The 15351-nt window shown below is 44.2% G+C and overlaps 1 long non-coding RNA gene across 3 annotated transcripts; it reads left to right on the top strand.

Annotated features, from left to right (window-relative positions):
- Positions 1-3729: 3729 nt before the first annotated feature.
- Positions 3730-14479, top strand: LOC106984001 (uncharacterized). 3 transcript variants are annotated; one of them, XR_008296321.1, is made up of 5 exons: positions 3730-5835; positions 6344-7623; positions 7718-7851; positions 11231-11415; positions 13915-14479. It is a non-coding gene; the product is annotated as an uncharacterized LOC106984001 (long non-coding RNA). The 3 variants fall into 3 exon arrangements; XR_001431602.3 differs by having other exon boundaries at positions 3730-6449; positions 7465-7623; XR_008296320.1 differs by having other exon boundaries at positions 3730-7623.
- Positions 14480-15351: the final 872 nt, after the last annotated feature.

Raw genomic sequence — 15351 nt, 5'->3', positions numbered from 1 at the left:
TTTCTCCTCTGTCTTTCACTGGCGATCATGTGTTCAAAGCCCCAAACCAGACACATGGCCTGATGCACAGCCTGACAGGGTATTTGAAATAGGGGCTCTGATGAGACAGAGTGGTTGAAATGAAGGTGCCCGTTTGAGAAAATTTGGTCTCCTGGCTGCTGACATTGAGTAGGGTCATTTCTAAATTATAGAGACAGTGAAGCCCATTTTGGTATCCATTGATGAAAACTGGGTGTCCATGTATTTTCTAAATTGATATCCACATTAAAAAGAATCTATTTATTGCTACAATGTCAAGAGCGGCCTTCTCAGAGGGGTAGGGGGAATAGAAATTCTATTCAGTGCCTAAGTGCATGAAAGACCTGGTTATTTCTAGTCTGCTCTCTACCCAAGGCCAGGCTTGGGTGTTTTATGAATGAAAGGTTTGTGGACATCTGTTTCATGCAAACCAAGTGCCTGGGAAAACCTCACACTACTGGTTCTGTCTCCCAGACGGCTGAGAAGGCTTCCCAGGGTCTGAAAGTATCAATTCTTAAGGCGTGAGCACCAGCGGAGGATTATAATATAAATCAGCTGGTTCTTAATTTCTTAACTGTGGAAAAAAAGTGGGTGATGAGGAGTATGGGCGTGTGTGTGTGTGTGTGTGTGTGTGTGTGTGTGATGGGTTAACATTTGTGGAGTATCTGCTATGTGCTGAGAATGTTATATATCTATAGTATACATAAACTGATATCTATCTCTCTATAGATTTGTATCTGAAAGACATGTATACTTATATAACTAGTATTTATATATCTGGTATATGTATAATGGCTCTATACATATAAATTGATATAACTGTGTATCACTTTCAGATATATATCTGAACCTCCGTCAATATATATCCATATATCTGACTATATATCAATATGTATCAATATATGTCTATATATCTATATCTGTCTATATACATGACTTTATTTTATTTTTACGGCTTTGTTTGATACTGATAAGGAGAAAAGGAGCTAGAGGTCAAAATTGGGCAGATAAATAGGCTTGCCCAGGGTCACACAGTGGAGCCTTATTCTCAGCTCAGGTCTGTCTGACTCCAAAGTATTCTTTCTGCTGCACGTTTTTGTTTTTTGTTTTTTGTTTTTTTTTTTTACCATATCAACCTTTATAATCACCAGAAATGTATTCGTTAAGACAGAGATGAGGTGGCAAACACGAGCCAACGATTATGCAGTGATCTCAGTCCCCATCTGAAACTCTCCTTTTAAAATCCCACTTTCCTGGGGCACGTGGGTGGCTCAGTTGGTCAAGCATCTGACTCTTGATTTGGGCTCAGGTCATGATCTCACGGCTCGTGAGATCGAGCCCACGTCGGGCTCTGCACTGTCAGGGCAGAGCCTGCTTGGGATTCTCCGTCTGCCTCTCCCCTGCTCTCTCTTTCTCTGTCTCTCTCAAAACAAATAAATAAACATTATTTTTAAAAAATCCCACTTCCCTGACATGACTGTCTATTCTTCTGCTGCCTTTTTCAGGCCTTGTTCCCTGGAGCTGTTCTTTGACCCCAGCTGTGCCCTCCGGTCCATCAACCTCTCTCTTGTCCCACCGGATTTCTTGCCTTTCCTTAGTGCATCTTTATGGTTCTTCCCTTGCGCACCGAATATGGCCGACCCCATGTGCTGCCCACTGTCCTTCCTGTCTTCTCGTTCTGGAAGAACCCAGTCCCAACACCTGCCTTCTCTGTGCCTGCCTCCCAGCTGATAGGGGATTTGGGGAAAAATCTCAAAGATTGGTATTATTTCAATAATGTTCAACAATCTCGACACTGCCCAGTAATCTTATTGTGTCTTTCTAATTAGCTGGCTGCCCCCCGCTCTGCAAACACCTGACTTCCCCTTCCTCTGGCCCCCTCACTCTGAGCCAGCGACTTCGCTTTCACACTTCTCGGAGAGAGTAGGTACCACCAAGAGGAATGCACCCTCCTTCCCTCTGCCGAATCTGCATGCCTCCCGGTGTTTGCACTTCACTCCCTTTCCTTGGCAAGGTTGGCATCCGCTGCCGTGAATCCAGCTAGGGCCAAGGACGGGGGCCTCCGTTCTGCTCCATGGGGGCCTCTCTGTGTGCCCGGCTTCCCAGGGCAGCTCCCAAAAGAGGACACTAATCGGAAGCTGCATCGCCTTTGAGGCCCCACCTCAGAAGTCACGGGGCATCTTTTCCAAAGTGCTCTATTGCTTAAGGCATTCACAGAGACCTGCCCCGGGGGCAAAGGGACGAGACGAGGAGATGCACACTCGGCCCCTTGATAGAGGAGTAGAAGGTTCTGGAAGAGCATGTGGGACGGACGCGTGGTCCTGACCCTTTGAGGGAAATACAATCTGTTGCAATTGATCCTTTTCCTTTTTTTTCTTTTAGAAAGAGAGAGCGAGAGAGCAAAAGCATGGGTGCATGTGTGCACCTGAGCAGGGGAGAGAGGCAGAGAGAGAGAGAGAGAGAGAGTGGAGAGAGAGTGGAGAGAGAGAGAGGAGAGAATCCCAAGCAGTCTCCACGCTCAGCACCCACGACGCTGGGATCATGACCTGAGCCGAAATCAGTAGTTGGACGCTCATCTTACGGAGCCACCCAGGTGTCCCTGCTCTTTTTCTTATAGTTCTCGTTTAGAGTCTGGGTTCCATGTCACCCATCTGTCTAGATTAGTTGCCCCAGACAAGTCAAGGCATCCCCTTCCCACCTTTGCGGTTCTTATAAAAATTTTGCATTACACAATTATTTCTGTGGCAGTTTTGTTTACCATCTGTTATTCAGTGTCTTGTCGCTAGTGTAGACTGGGTGCTTCTTAAGGACAGGACTATGTTTTTCCTACTCACCCCTGATCTTCAGCGCCTCCCAGTACCTGGCATGCAACAAGCCCCAAATAAACACCCACCCATGAATAATCTGATGAGGGGTGAATAAAATCTGCCGCCCCCACCCCCTAAAATAACATGAATTCAGATGGCGTTCGGTCGTGAGTTCATCCTGAACTCATACATCAAGTGACTGCAAACGGAAAGGGGTGAGATGCAAACTGCAGTTGTAACGTGGTAAACGGCGTTGATTCCGCTGGTGTTGGTAGATGTTCAGCCCAGAAAACCACAGAAGCAAGTGGGCGTTGCTCCAAAGGAGGCACTTTCAAAACCAGGGGCACTTTCAAAACTTCTCTCGGAAGTTTCATCTGAGAGACTGGTTACTACTCAGAGGGGTGATGTCCTTCAGCTAGAGGGGATCTGGCAAAATGCACAGAAAGAAGAACTCCTTTCCCTGACTTTAACCTGTCCACCTTCAATCAGAGACTCTGGGCTCAAATTAAATAAAGGAATGGTAAGTAATTCATTTAAACTCAGAATTCTAAACTGTTAGCCAATGGGTGCAGTTTTTTTTTTTTTCATCTATAACAACATAAAAATTCTTATTTTCCTAAGGTAATTGGTAGGAAGGTTCACACTGAACAAATTAAGAAAAGATATGAAAGTCTGGGAGCCTTGGACTGTGTCGATTTCTGAAAGAATGGTTAGCTCAAAGTAATGAATAATTAATGGGATTTCGGTGCCCTCCCTCAGGAGTCTAGACTAGGAATGTAATGAGAGCCACAAATGTGAGTCACATATGTAAATCAAATTGTCTAGTAGCTGCATGAAAAGAGTAAAAAGGAAAAGGTGAAATTAATTTTAACAACGTGTTAATTTAACCCCATCTATCTAAAATATTATCACTTTAACATATAATAAATATGATGTTATTAACGAGATATTTGACATTCCTGTTTTTGGTACCTCATCTTGGAAGTACGGTATATATCTCACACTTACAGCACATCTCAGTTCCAACTAGTCACCTTTCAAGTGCTCATTAACTACAAGTGCCTGGTGGTTACATTTTGGAGATAAGGTTCAGGCCGAAAGCCAGGCCTCTTGTACCAAGTCGCCAAGCTGAGAATGTAAAGGAAAAGTTCTCGAAGGGAATTAAAAGTGCTCCTCGAGTGAACCCACAAATGATAAGAAAGCAAGAGTCTTGTTGCTGATACGGAGAAAGTCTGAGTGGTGTGGATAGATCAAAGCAGCTACAACATTCCCTTAAGCCAAAGGCTAATCCAGGGCAAGGCCTTAACTCTCTTCAATTCTGTGAAGGCTCAGAGAGGTGAGGAAGCTGCAGAAGAAAAGTCTGAAGCTAGCAGAGGTCGGTTCGTGAGGTTTCAGGAAAGAAGCCGTCTCCATAACATAAAGTGCAAGGTGAGGCAGCGAGTGCTGACGGAGAAGCTGCAAGTTACCCAGAAGGTCTCGCTCGGATAATTCAGAAAAGTGGCCACACTAAACAGACTTTCAATGCAGATGAAACAGCCTCCTATTAGAAGAAGATGCCATCTGGGACTTTCACAGCTGAAGAAAAGTCAAGGCCTGGCTTCAAAGTTTCAAAGGACAGGCTGACTCTTTTCTTGTTAGGGGCTAATGCAGCCGTGACTTTACACTGAAGCTAATGCTAACCATTCTGAAAGTCCTAGGGCCCTTTAGAATTACACTAAATCCACTCTACCTGTATCCTATAAATAGAACAACAAAGCCCGAATGACAGCACATCTGTTGACAACGTGGGTTACTTAATGTTTTAAGCCCACTGTTGAGACCTACTGCTCAGAAAAGAAAAGATTCCTTTCAAAAGATTACTGCCCGTCGACAATGCTGCTGGTCACCCAAGACCTCTAACGGAGATGGACAATGAGATTAATGTCATTTGCAGGCCCTCTAATACAATGTCCATTCTGCAGCCAATGGATCAAGGAGTTGTTCTGACTTTCAGGTCTTATCATATCATAAGGCTATAACTGCCATAGGTCGTGCTTCCTCTTAGATCTGGGCAAAGTAAATTGAAAACCTTCTGGAAAGGATTAGTGATCCAGGATACCATTAAGAACATCCATGATTCATGGGGAGAGATCCAAAATCAATATGAACAAGAGTTTGGAAGAAGTTGATTCCGAGCCTCGTGGATGACTGGGAGGGGTTCAGGACTTGAGTGGAGGAAGTCACTGCAGACGTGGTGGAAATAACAAGAGAACTAGAACGACAAGTGGGGCCTGACGATGTGACAGAATTTCTACAATCTCAGGGCAAAACGTGAACAGATGAGGGGCTGCTTCCCATGGACGAGCAAGAAAGTGGTTTCCTGAGATGGAATCCACTCCTGGGGAAGATGCTGTGAAGACTGTGGAAATGGCAGCAAAGGAGTTAGAACACAGAATATGACATAAACTTAGCTGCTAAAGCAGCAGTAGGGGTGCCCGGGTGGCTCAGTCGGTTAAGCGGGCAGCTCTTGATTTCAGCTCCGGTCATGATCTCACAGTTTGTGAGATCGAGCCCCACCTCGGGCTCTGTGCTGACGGTGTGGAGCCTGCTTGGGATTCTCTCTCTCTCCTCTCTCCACCCCTCCCCTGCTCACTCTTTCTGTCTCTCTCTCAAAAAAAAAAAAAAAAGAAAAGAAAAGAAAAGATAAGAAAAAGAAAAAGAAAAAGCAACAGCAGAGTTTGAGAGGACTGACTTCAATTTGGAAAGACGTTCTGCTGTGGGTAGAATGCTATCAAACAGCATCACATGCTACAGAGAAATGTTTCGTGAAAGCAACAGCCAATCGATGGGACAGGCTTCATTGTTGTCTTATTTGAGGAAATTGCCACAGCCACCACAACCTTCAGCCATCACCACCCCGAGGAGTCAGCAGCCTTCAACATCAAGCCTCCAACTAGCAAAATCATTATGACTCACCGAAAGCTCGGATAAGGGTTAGCATTTTCTAGCAAAAAATTATTTTTCCATCAAGGTATGTACATTGTATTTTTTAGACATAATGCTATTACACATTTCGGCTACAATATAGTGTAAACAAACTTTTAATATGCACTGGAGAACCAAAACATTCATTTGACTTGCTTTATTGCAATATTCCCTTTATTGCCGTGCTCTGGAACCAAACCTACCATATCTCTGAGGTATGTCTGTGTGCCATGATACATGTGCCCATTTATTTGTTTAACTTATGTTTCCCCTAGAAGACAGAAAGTCTTGCGTATAAAACATTATTCTAGTCCCCAGATCGAAAGCACTGAACCAGAATTTAAAGTATGTCCCTGCTTGTCTAAGGTTTAATTTGTAGTGGAGGGACACTGAAAATAAACACATGAATGAGCACGTCGGCCATATCATGTATCACATCCTTCCATGGTCTATCATCTCATAAATCACTTAATGAGAAAAGCAATGCAGAAAAACAAAAGAGGTAAGGGAATAAAGAACAATATGGGAGAGGTAAGGTCTCTTGTTTTAAGCAGAATGCTGAGGGAGGAGTTCACTGCTGATGCCTGAACAGACATGAATGAAGTGAAGGAGCGAGCCATGCAGGAATCTGGAGGGAGTGAAGTCTCAGCAAGAAGAATAGTAAGTACTAGAATGTTCGTTGACATGGAGAAGTACTTGGAGAAAACTGAGTAGTGGGAGGTGGGAATCAAGATTTCAGTTGGGCCCTTTAAAAATTGAGTTGCCTACCTAGTAGGGGTGATATTAAAAAGTATCAACAGATAGGGGCGCCTGGGTGGCTCAGTCAGTTAAGCGTCCGACTTCAGCTCAGGTCACGATCTCGCGATTCATGAGTTCGAGCCCCGCGTCTGGCTCTGTGCTGACAGCTCTGCGCCTGGAGCCTGCTTCAGATTCTGTGTCTCCCTCTCTCTCTGCCCCTCCCCTACTCATGCTCTGTCTCTCTCTGTCTCTCAAAAATAAATAAAAACATTAAAAAATATATATATCAGATGGGACACCAGGCTGGCTCAGTTGGTGCAGCATGTGACTCTTGATCTCGCGGTTGTAAGTTCGATCCCCATATTGGGTGCAGAGATTACTTAAAAATAAAATCTTAAAAAAAAAAAATCCACAGATGTTCAACAGATGCTGGCCAATCAGAAAGGATTCTCCACTATTCAGAGCTGATGACACTTATAAACCAATGATAATACCATAGTGAAACTTGCCAGTGAGTGTTAGCTCTGCCTATGAGATGTCCAAGTGGAGACATGTGATTCTGGAGTTCAGGAGAGGATCAGGGCTGGTGATGAGTGGTTTAAGACTATAGGATTATGGGAGGTGACGGGGAGGGGAAAGTGGGTGACGGACATTGAGGAGGGCACCTGTCGGGATGAGCACTGAGTGTTGTATGGAAACAAATTTGACAATAAATTTCATATTAAAAAGAAAAAAAGACCATGGGATTGGTGAGATCATCAACTGAGTGGGTGTAGAGATATACAAATGAAAAGGTCAAGCACTGAGAAAGATAGCCTGCAAAGGTGAGAAGTGACCATTGAGGTAGAGGAAAACCAAGTAGGGGTGGTGTCCTAGGAGCCAAAGGGAGAATGTATTTCAAGGAGAGAGCAATCTATGGTGACAAGTGCTGTTGCAGGGTTAAGAAAATCACCGAAGACCCATCGTTGGATTGGAAACGTGGAGGTCCTTGGCTTTGACCAGGACGGTTTTAGTGGAGTCGCTGGGATAGAAGCCTGCTTGGAATGTGATCAAGAGATGACCAGAGCTGAAAAGTCTGCTTAACTCTTTGAAGACGGTGTGCTGTAAAGGGGAGCCGAGACATGGGGCTGGAGCAGGAGAGGGATGTAGGGACGACCAAGATATGCCCGTTATTTGTTTCTTGGTTCCAGATGAGAGAAATTACGGTGTTTGCTTACTGATGGAAATGATCTGGCATAGGAGGCATCGATGAGAAGCTACTGCAGAGCAAATCTTTGAGCAGGTGGAAGGAAATTGAATGGAGCGCAGAAGAGGACATAGACAGGTACATAGTTCATCCTTTGCACCAGGGAAGGCAGAGTCTGTGGGCGCGGATGTGGGATTGGTGGGGTTGGTGGGGGAGAACGTAGAAGTTCTCTTCTTCCTGCTTCCACGCGCTCAGTGAGATACAAAACAAGATCAGTGTATTTGGAAGGCAGTACTCCAAGATGCTATAAGTGTTCCGCTCTCATACGTGGAATTGGGGGCATTTTAAACGATCTCTTTGCCTTTTGTAGTTTTGATTTCTATCCAGTGTGTAATATTATACATTTTTTCTGAGTAACGTGTGTCCTCTCCCACTGTCCTCCTTTGCTGCCGCTCAGAAAGATGACCCTGACCATCCTGCCACCACTCACCAGTTGTATGTCCTTGAACTAGTTACTGACATTTCTTTGTGTCTTAATTTCTTTATGAGCAACGTGGAGATGATAATGTCTGTGCTATTTAGTCTGCTGGGTTGGAACAGTATTAAATGAGAAAATGTATGCAAAAATAATTTAAAAAGAATCAGCATGGATATAAAATGTCCCTAGTGTGGCTATTTCTGGTCTGTGTAGGGAAGTCTGAGGCAGGGGCGGAATCTAAGAACAGGCCGATCATCCGACCACCTCTTACGAGCTAAGTCCTGAGAGCAAAAACTACTTTTCTGCTTCCAACAGAGCTGCCTCCTTTTATCAAGCGTCTAATTAAGATTAAAAGCTTTGTGCCCAACTCTAGAAAACAAAACAGGGAGCATGTTTCCTTTGCTGTTACGTTAAGTTAACTTTATTACTTGGCGCTCTAAGTGAAAATGTTTCCTACTGGGCCAGGTTTCTCTGGTTGGCTTCAGATACATTAATTGTGACATTTACCACAATTTTTGCATTTGTATTCAAAACCACCCAGAGAATATATGGCCCTGATTATTCTTTTGTTATTTTTTTTCTCAAATTACCGTGATCTCATTGTTAGATATGCTTCAGCACATGGGCCCTGCCGGCTTGTCATCATTAGACACATTCATCGAAATCTATAAATAAAAAAAAAATCACAAGATGACGATAACACCACTTATTTAAGACACTTTGTATGAATTAAGTAATGATAGTGGAGTCGCATAACTCTTCTGCAAGTACAATCCTGAAGTGCTTTTGTGTTTCTTGGCATTTGAATATTTCATTGTGAGCCTCGAAGATTATAAAATGGAAAGACAAGGACTGGGTGGTTGTTGTTGTACCATGTGGACACGATTGAAGATAAATGCTCATTAATCTTTGCTTTCAACTTATTTACAACCTCTCCGTTTTTACTGTAAGACTGTATAACCCCAGCATTAAAGAACGTTTTGAAAAATAAGAAAAACACCACCGTCTATCTCATCATCTGAATGTAACAATTTTCCCTTTTGTGTATTCTTTTTTTTTGTTTGTTTAAAAAAAAATTTTTTTTAGCGTTTATTCATTTCTGAGAGACAGAGTACGAGCGGGGAAGGGGCAGAGAGAGAGGGAGACACAGAATCCGAAGCAGGGTCCAGGCTCTGAGCTGTCAGCACAGAGCCTGATGTGGGGCTCGAACTCCCGAACTGTGATACCATGACCTGAGCCGAAGTCGGATGCTCAACCAACTGAGCCACCCAGGCGCCCCACCCCTTTTGTGTATTCTTGGTGCATCTTTGTTCTTCCACGTACATAGCTTTTCATGGTTGCAATCATAGTATGTATGCAGTTTTGAGTATAAATTTCTAGTGTTGCATTTATTTATTTATTTATTTATTTAAGTTTATTTATTTTGAGAGGGAGAGAGAGTGGGTGAGGAGTAGAGAGAGGGAGAGAGAGAGAATCCCACACTGTCAGCATGGAGCCCAACGTGGGGCTCGAACTCATGAACCACGAGATCATAACTGATGAGGTTTTGGGGGGGTGATAGTGGGGTTCATGGAGTCCAGAGCCGATGATCAAGAAATAATTTTTGAAGATGTGTTTGGGGCAAAAAGGTGATTTTGTTGAAGCACAGGGACAGGACCATGAGGAGAAACTGGGTCTATACTATGGGGTTGGGGGAGGTAAAGTCCAGGGGAAGTTTCTAGTGAGATTTTTATATGCTAAAGAAGAACCACAGGATTCTGGAGGCCTAGCTATTGTCAAGCTAGGATTGTTTTTCCCTCTAGCAAAGCGTTAACATTAAGACAGTAAGGAGTTCCTGGAGAAACACTTTACTCTGCCAGCCTCAAATATTTGCCAACAGGCTACAGGTTGTAAGGAAATTTAGTTCTATCTGCCATTTCCTTCTGCCTCTGTTTCCCGCATCACTATGGAGGGGCGATGGAGACTTAGGTCCTGCTGGACTCTGCTGTCTATCAGTTAACCATTTGTTTTCCCCCTTTCTTTGTTCTGGGCAGCCAGGAGTGCCTGAGGAATATCACACGTGTCCCACCTGGTTTGGGGGGGTGGGTGTTTGTGGCCTGTCAGCTTGCCTTATGCTCCCTCGTCAATAACCTGAACCAAAATCAAGAGTTGAATGCCTAACTGACTGAGCCCCGAGGTGCCCCTAGGATCGCATTTAAAAGAGGGTGTTCTGGGGTACAGAAAAATTGCCCAAGTTATGTTTCTACCTTCTGTTAAAACTAGACTGTAGTAGAAAAACCCTGAGGTCAGACCTTACAGAGAGGAAAACCCTCGTGGGGGGGTGGGTGGGGGGTGGTTGGAACACAAACTGGCTGGTTATGGCTGATGTCTTCTCAGGCAGTCCTTGATTAAAATTTTGAGTACTTTTGGCTTTGATGTTGATGAAGATCTTATGGTTTATACTGTCTCAGAACAAATTTCAACAATGAAATGTATTTCACAATTGCCGTCTCTAATTTCACGGACCATCATGTTTCACGATTGTGTATGGTAGATTGATTGCAAATGTGGGGCCAAATTTTCTTCCCTCCTTGGACCCACATCCTTGCCACATGACTTTGCCGCCATTCCCTGGAATGTCGGTGGGCTTCTATTATGCTTTGGCGCATGGAATGCAGTGGAAGGTGATGGAATGTCGGTTCTGAGCTTAGGACTCAGAGCGTGTGCGCACATCCACTCCAGCCTGGGCTAGCCTGATGGAATTTAAGAGACCAAGTGGATCAGGGCCAAGGGAGCCCAATGGAGGCTCAGCCCCGGCCAACCACAGCTGCCCACAGAGGCATGGGTGAGCCCCATCAAGGTGAGCCGATCTCGCCCAGCTGAGCAGAACCACCCAGCGGAGAAGTCATCCCAGGCTGTTGCTTTTTTCAGCCACTAAGCTGTGGGCGATTTATTGTACAGCCTTAGTTGGGTAATATGTAACCGATAAAAAGTTCTATCACATTTTGACCTTTCAGACAATTCTCATTTCTCCCCTTGGGTTTCTGCTGTAACATTAAGTTGCAGAATTGGAGTGGAAGAACATGCCCTATTGCCATTGCCATCACCCTTCTTCCACAAAAGGCTAAAGATTTGTGAAGACTGTAGATTGACTGAAAAGGACTTCGACTCTCCGTTGAATGCTTGCGCTCAGACGATCTACCCGAGGGCTTGTGTCCTGCTTTCTTCAATGAGGTGAATGTGAGGTAAGACTGCCTTTATTTTATTTTCTCTCTTTTTGTCCAATCTATCAAGCCTACAATCTGTTCTCGGTAGATTTTCAAGCGAGCAGGAAACTAGAAAAGATAAAGGTTTGAGTGGTATTGTTACAGGAGAAATGGTCTGGATGGCCGCAAGGTAGCATCTAATTAACCTCAGATGCTGGCCCCGAGGCTCCTGATAATATAAGTGCCCAATGCACAAAGAACTAACAAAGTGCCTGAAATTCAAGCGATTCACCTTTTCGTAGGGGTGATTCTGAGGCTGTTGTTATTTATTTTCATTCCAATATTAAATGATTTAGGATATAAATGTGCCTTTATTCCCACGCGGTGTTTCTCAACACAGCAGCGGGTGTAAGAAATTCCTCCTATGAAATTATGCTGTTGCACGGGCTCAGGCAGCTCACAGGTCAGGCGAGTTCCCAGGGAAAGCAACAACCCTTCAGCACACAGCAAGAATGACATAGCCAGTCTTGTCCCCTCTGTGGTACTGAGTTCCTGATTTCTTCTTCTTTTTTTTTTTTTAATTTTTTTTTTTTTAATTTGCATCCCAATTAGTTAGCATATAGTGCAACAATGATTTCAGGAGTAGATTTCTTAGTGCCCCTTGCCCATTTAGCCCATTCCCCCCTCCCACAACCCCTCCAGCAACCCTCTGTGTGTTCTCCATATTTATGAGTCTCTTCTGCTTTGTCCCCCTCCTTGTTTTTATATGATTTTTGCTTCTCTTCCCTTATGTTCAGCTGTTTTGTATCTTAAAGTCCTCATATGAGTGAAGTCATATGATATTTGTCTTTCTCTGACTAATTTCGCTTAGCATAATACCCTCCAGTTCCATCCACGTAGTTGCAAATGGCAAGAGGTCATTCTTTTTGATTGCCGAGTAATACTCCATTGTATTTATCCATTCTTTATCTTCTTTATCCATTCATCCATCGGTGGACATTTGGGCTCTTTCCATACTTTGGCTATTGTTAGCTATTGTTGATAGTGCTGCTATAAACAGGGGGGTGCATGTGTCCCTTCGAAAGAGCATACCTTTATCCCTTGGATAAATACCCAGTAGTGCAATTGATTTCTTCTTAATACACCCTGATGAGGAGGGTGATTAAGTTATTCAAGGAAGAGGAAGAATGGACTTAATCTTCTCTTCCTTCAGTTTTAAACATTCATTTTATATGTTCCATTACAAAAATACACACAATTATTTTTAGAAAATTGCAAAATACAGAAAAAATAGGTAGAAAAGTAGTCCCTCAAAATCCTATGAATACTTTTGGGATATTCTTTTCCAGTGTTTTAAATTATTTTTTCTTTTTAAAAAAATTTTTGATGTTTATTTATTTTTGAGAGGGAGACAGAGCATGAGTAGGGGAGGGGCAGAGAGAGAGAGAGAGAGAGAGAGAGAGAGAATCCGAAGCAGGCTCCACGGTCTGAGCTGTCAGCAAAGAGCCCCACAAAGGGTTCCAACCCACGAATCATGAGATCATGACCTAATGCTGAAGTCGGACGTTTAACCGACTGAGCCCCCTAGGTGTCCCTCCAGTGTTTAATTTTCTATAAAAGATTGCAAATGCAAATAAATAAACAGAAGATACTCATAAATAAGGGTAAGAGCAAAGTCAGAAATTCTAGTGGATTTGGAAGACAAGTACAGGGCCATTCCTTCCTCTAAAGAGTAAGGGCAAGGGGTGCCTGGGTGGCTCAGTCATTTAAGCATTCAACTTCGGCTCAGGTCATGATCCCACGATTCGTGGGTTCCAGCCCCATATTGCACTCTGTGCTGACAGCTCAGAGCCTGGAGCTTTCAAATTCTGTGTCTCCCTCTCTCTCTGCCCCTCCCCACTCACACTCTGTCTGTCTCTCTTTCTCTCTCTCTCAAAAAATAACTAAACATTAAAAAAAAATTTTTTTTAATGAAGAGTAAGGGTAATCATGATGTCATGAGGTGGGGAGGAGGGGAAAGTACAATGAAGACTTAGGCTGGCACCTGGCAGTAAAATTCACTATTAATCACAATAAATGGAGCAAACAAACATCAATCTGGAGCTTTGTAAGTGCCAGGCACCGTTCTAATCGCTTTCTCTATATTAACTCATTTAAACTTGGCAACAACCCGGCCATTCAGGTGTCACTATCATCCTCACTTACACAGGAGGATTTGTTAGCTGGCTTGCCCAAGCGGGGAACTGCGATCCAAATTCACATAGCCTGTTTAAGGTGTCCTTGCTCTTAAAGGCTATGCGATTATCTTATTATTTTCTTTATTATAATTATCAATCTGGACTCCCCAGAGGACTCCAACACCTTGACCATTTAGAAGGGGCCCATTTGGCACAGCTTTGGAGAATTTCATGTCACCATTGCAATCATTTATTGGCTTAAAAGCATGTTCCTTTGAAACTGAAATCTGAGTGTCATTCGTCACCATTCATTTGTGTTATAGCCTGTCAGTACCTTTTCTTTTTTCCACTTTTCTTTCAGGACACAATAAATTATATTCAAATGGCAGTCATGGAGGAAACTTCCCTTTCCTTCCTCATCCACCAAGCTGATCGATGGGCTCTAAAGCCCCGGGGAAGCAGCATCTGTTGTAACTCAAGGATCCCTGCTCGAGCTGAGTATGAAATTAACAGACACAGAGCAGTTAGCAGCTCAACATTTGTTCAAGTCTGGCACATGCACACATCATTAGCAACTATATTTGAGGAGCAAGATCAAGGAGGTGAGGAAGAGGGTGTATCTGATTAAAGGGATATTCAGGAAAGAGGAAATTCAGAGCATTTAGGTAAAGCTTCATGGCTAAAATAAATGAACTGGAGAGCAGAGCAAACAGCCAGGGACATGGGATAATTTTGCCCGTGCAACTTCCCAAACAAAGTCATTTCACGCAGTGGATCCCCCAGAGTGGCTGGCTGCCTCTTTTACTTCAGCTCCATGGGCTGTCTCTCCACTAAAATTCGAGGGCAAAGATTTTGCTGTCCTGTTCACTGCTGTAATCTGGGCTCTTAGTAGATAAAATTAAATATTCATGGAATAAGTTAACGTATACTTGCTCAAAACCTGCCTTGACCTGAGCTAGGCAAATAAAGCCTAAGATGTTCGGCAGGAATCCAAGGCAACGTGCGTGCCGGAAGAATGGCATCTTCCAACCAAAACTTGAGTGTTAATTAAAGTGTACAGAATTAGCAGGGAAATATTATGGGACTGCCTCTCACGTGCCCAACATTACTCTAGGCCCCGGAGGAGATACAGTAGAAGCACAATCACAAGGAACAGTGAATATTTGCTGAGGGCTTGCTATCGGCCAGGCATATGCTAAACTCATTCCTCCCATTAGCGTGCCCAATTCTCCCAGTACCACCTACGGGGCAGGTGGGTAGCAGGCGATCATCTCCAGCGGGTATTCAAGGCAACTGGTGCCAGGTCAATTTCATAATGCGCCCAGGGTCCTACAGAGAGTAAGCGGGGGAGCTGGGAGTCCCTTTGCTGTGCTCTCCACCTCCATCCCCTGGGGCCCTTTAGGAACCTGCCCCTAATCTGAGGACACGAAAGGGGCACGTGTGAACAACGAAGCCTTAGCCTCTGTGGCCCTGGCAACCGAAAGTGGGGGAGTCAGTGTAGACTTTGACACAGAGCTCCCGGAAGGAGGCTGTACTTGGATCCGTCTTGAATTTCATCATGGGTTTGTTTGTATGCCGTCTCTCCGTTCTCCATCTACTCCTCCGTTCATCCTCCCTCCCACCCACCCAACAAACACGTCCTGGGTTTCACTGTGCACCGGACGCTGAGCGCCGAAGTGGAATTTGTGCTGAGATAGTCGCATGGGAGCCGCGTGTGCTCCTTGGCAGGAGAGGGCCAAGATTAACCCCCCCGACACGCCAGCAGAGGGGCTTCCCCAGCACGGGCGGTTTGGTGCTG

Source organism: Acinonyx jubatus, chromosome B1 (genome assembly GCF_027475565.1).
Source record: "Acinonyx jubatus isolate Ajub_Pintada_27869175 chromosome B1, VMU_Ajub_asm_v1.0, whole genome shotgun sequence".
Lineage (NCBI taxonomy): Eukaryota > Metazoa > Chordata > Mammalia > Carnivora > Felidae > Acinonyx > Acinonyx jubatus.
The sequence above is the reverse complement of the archived record's forward strand: the minus strand, read 5'-3'. Positions and strand labels throughout refer to the sequence as shown.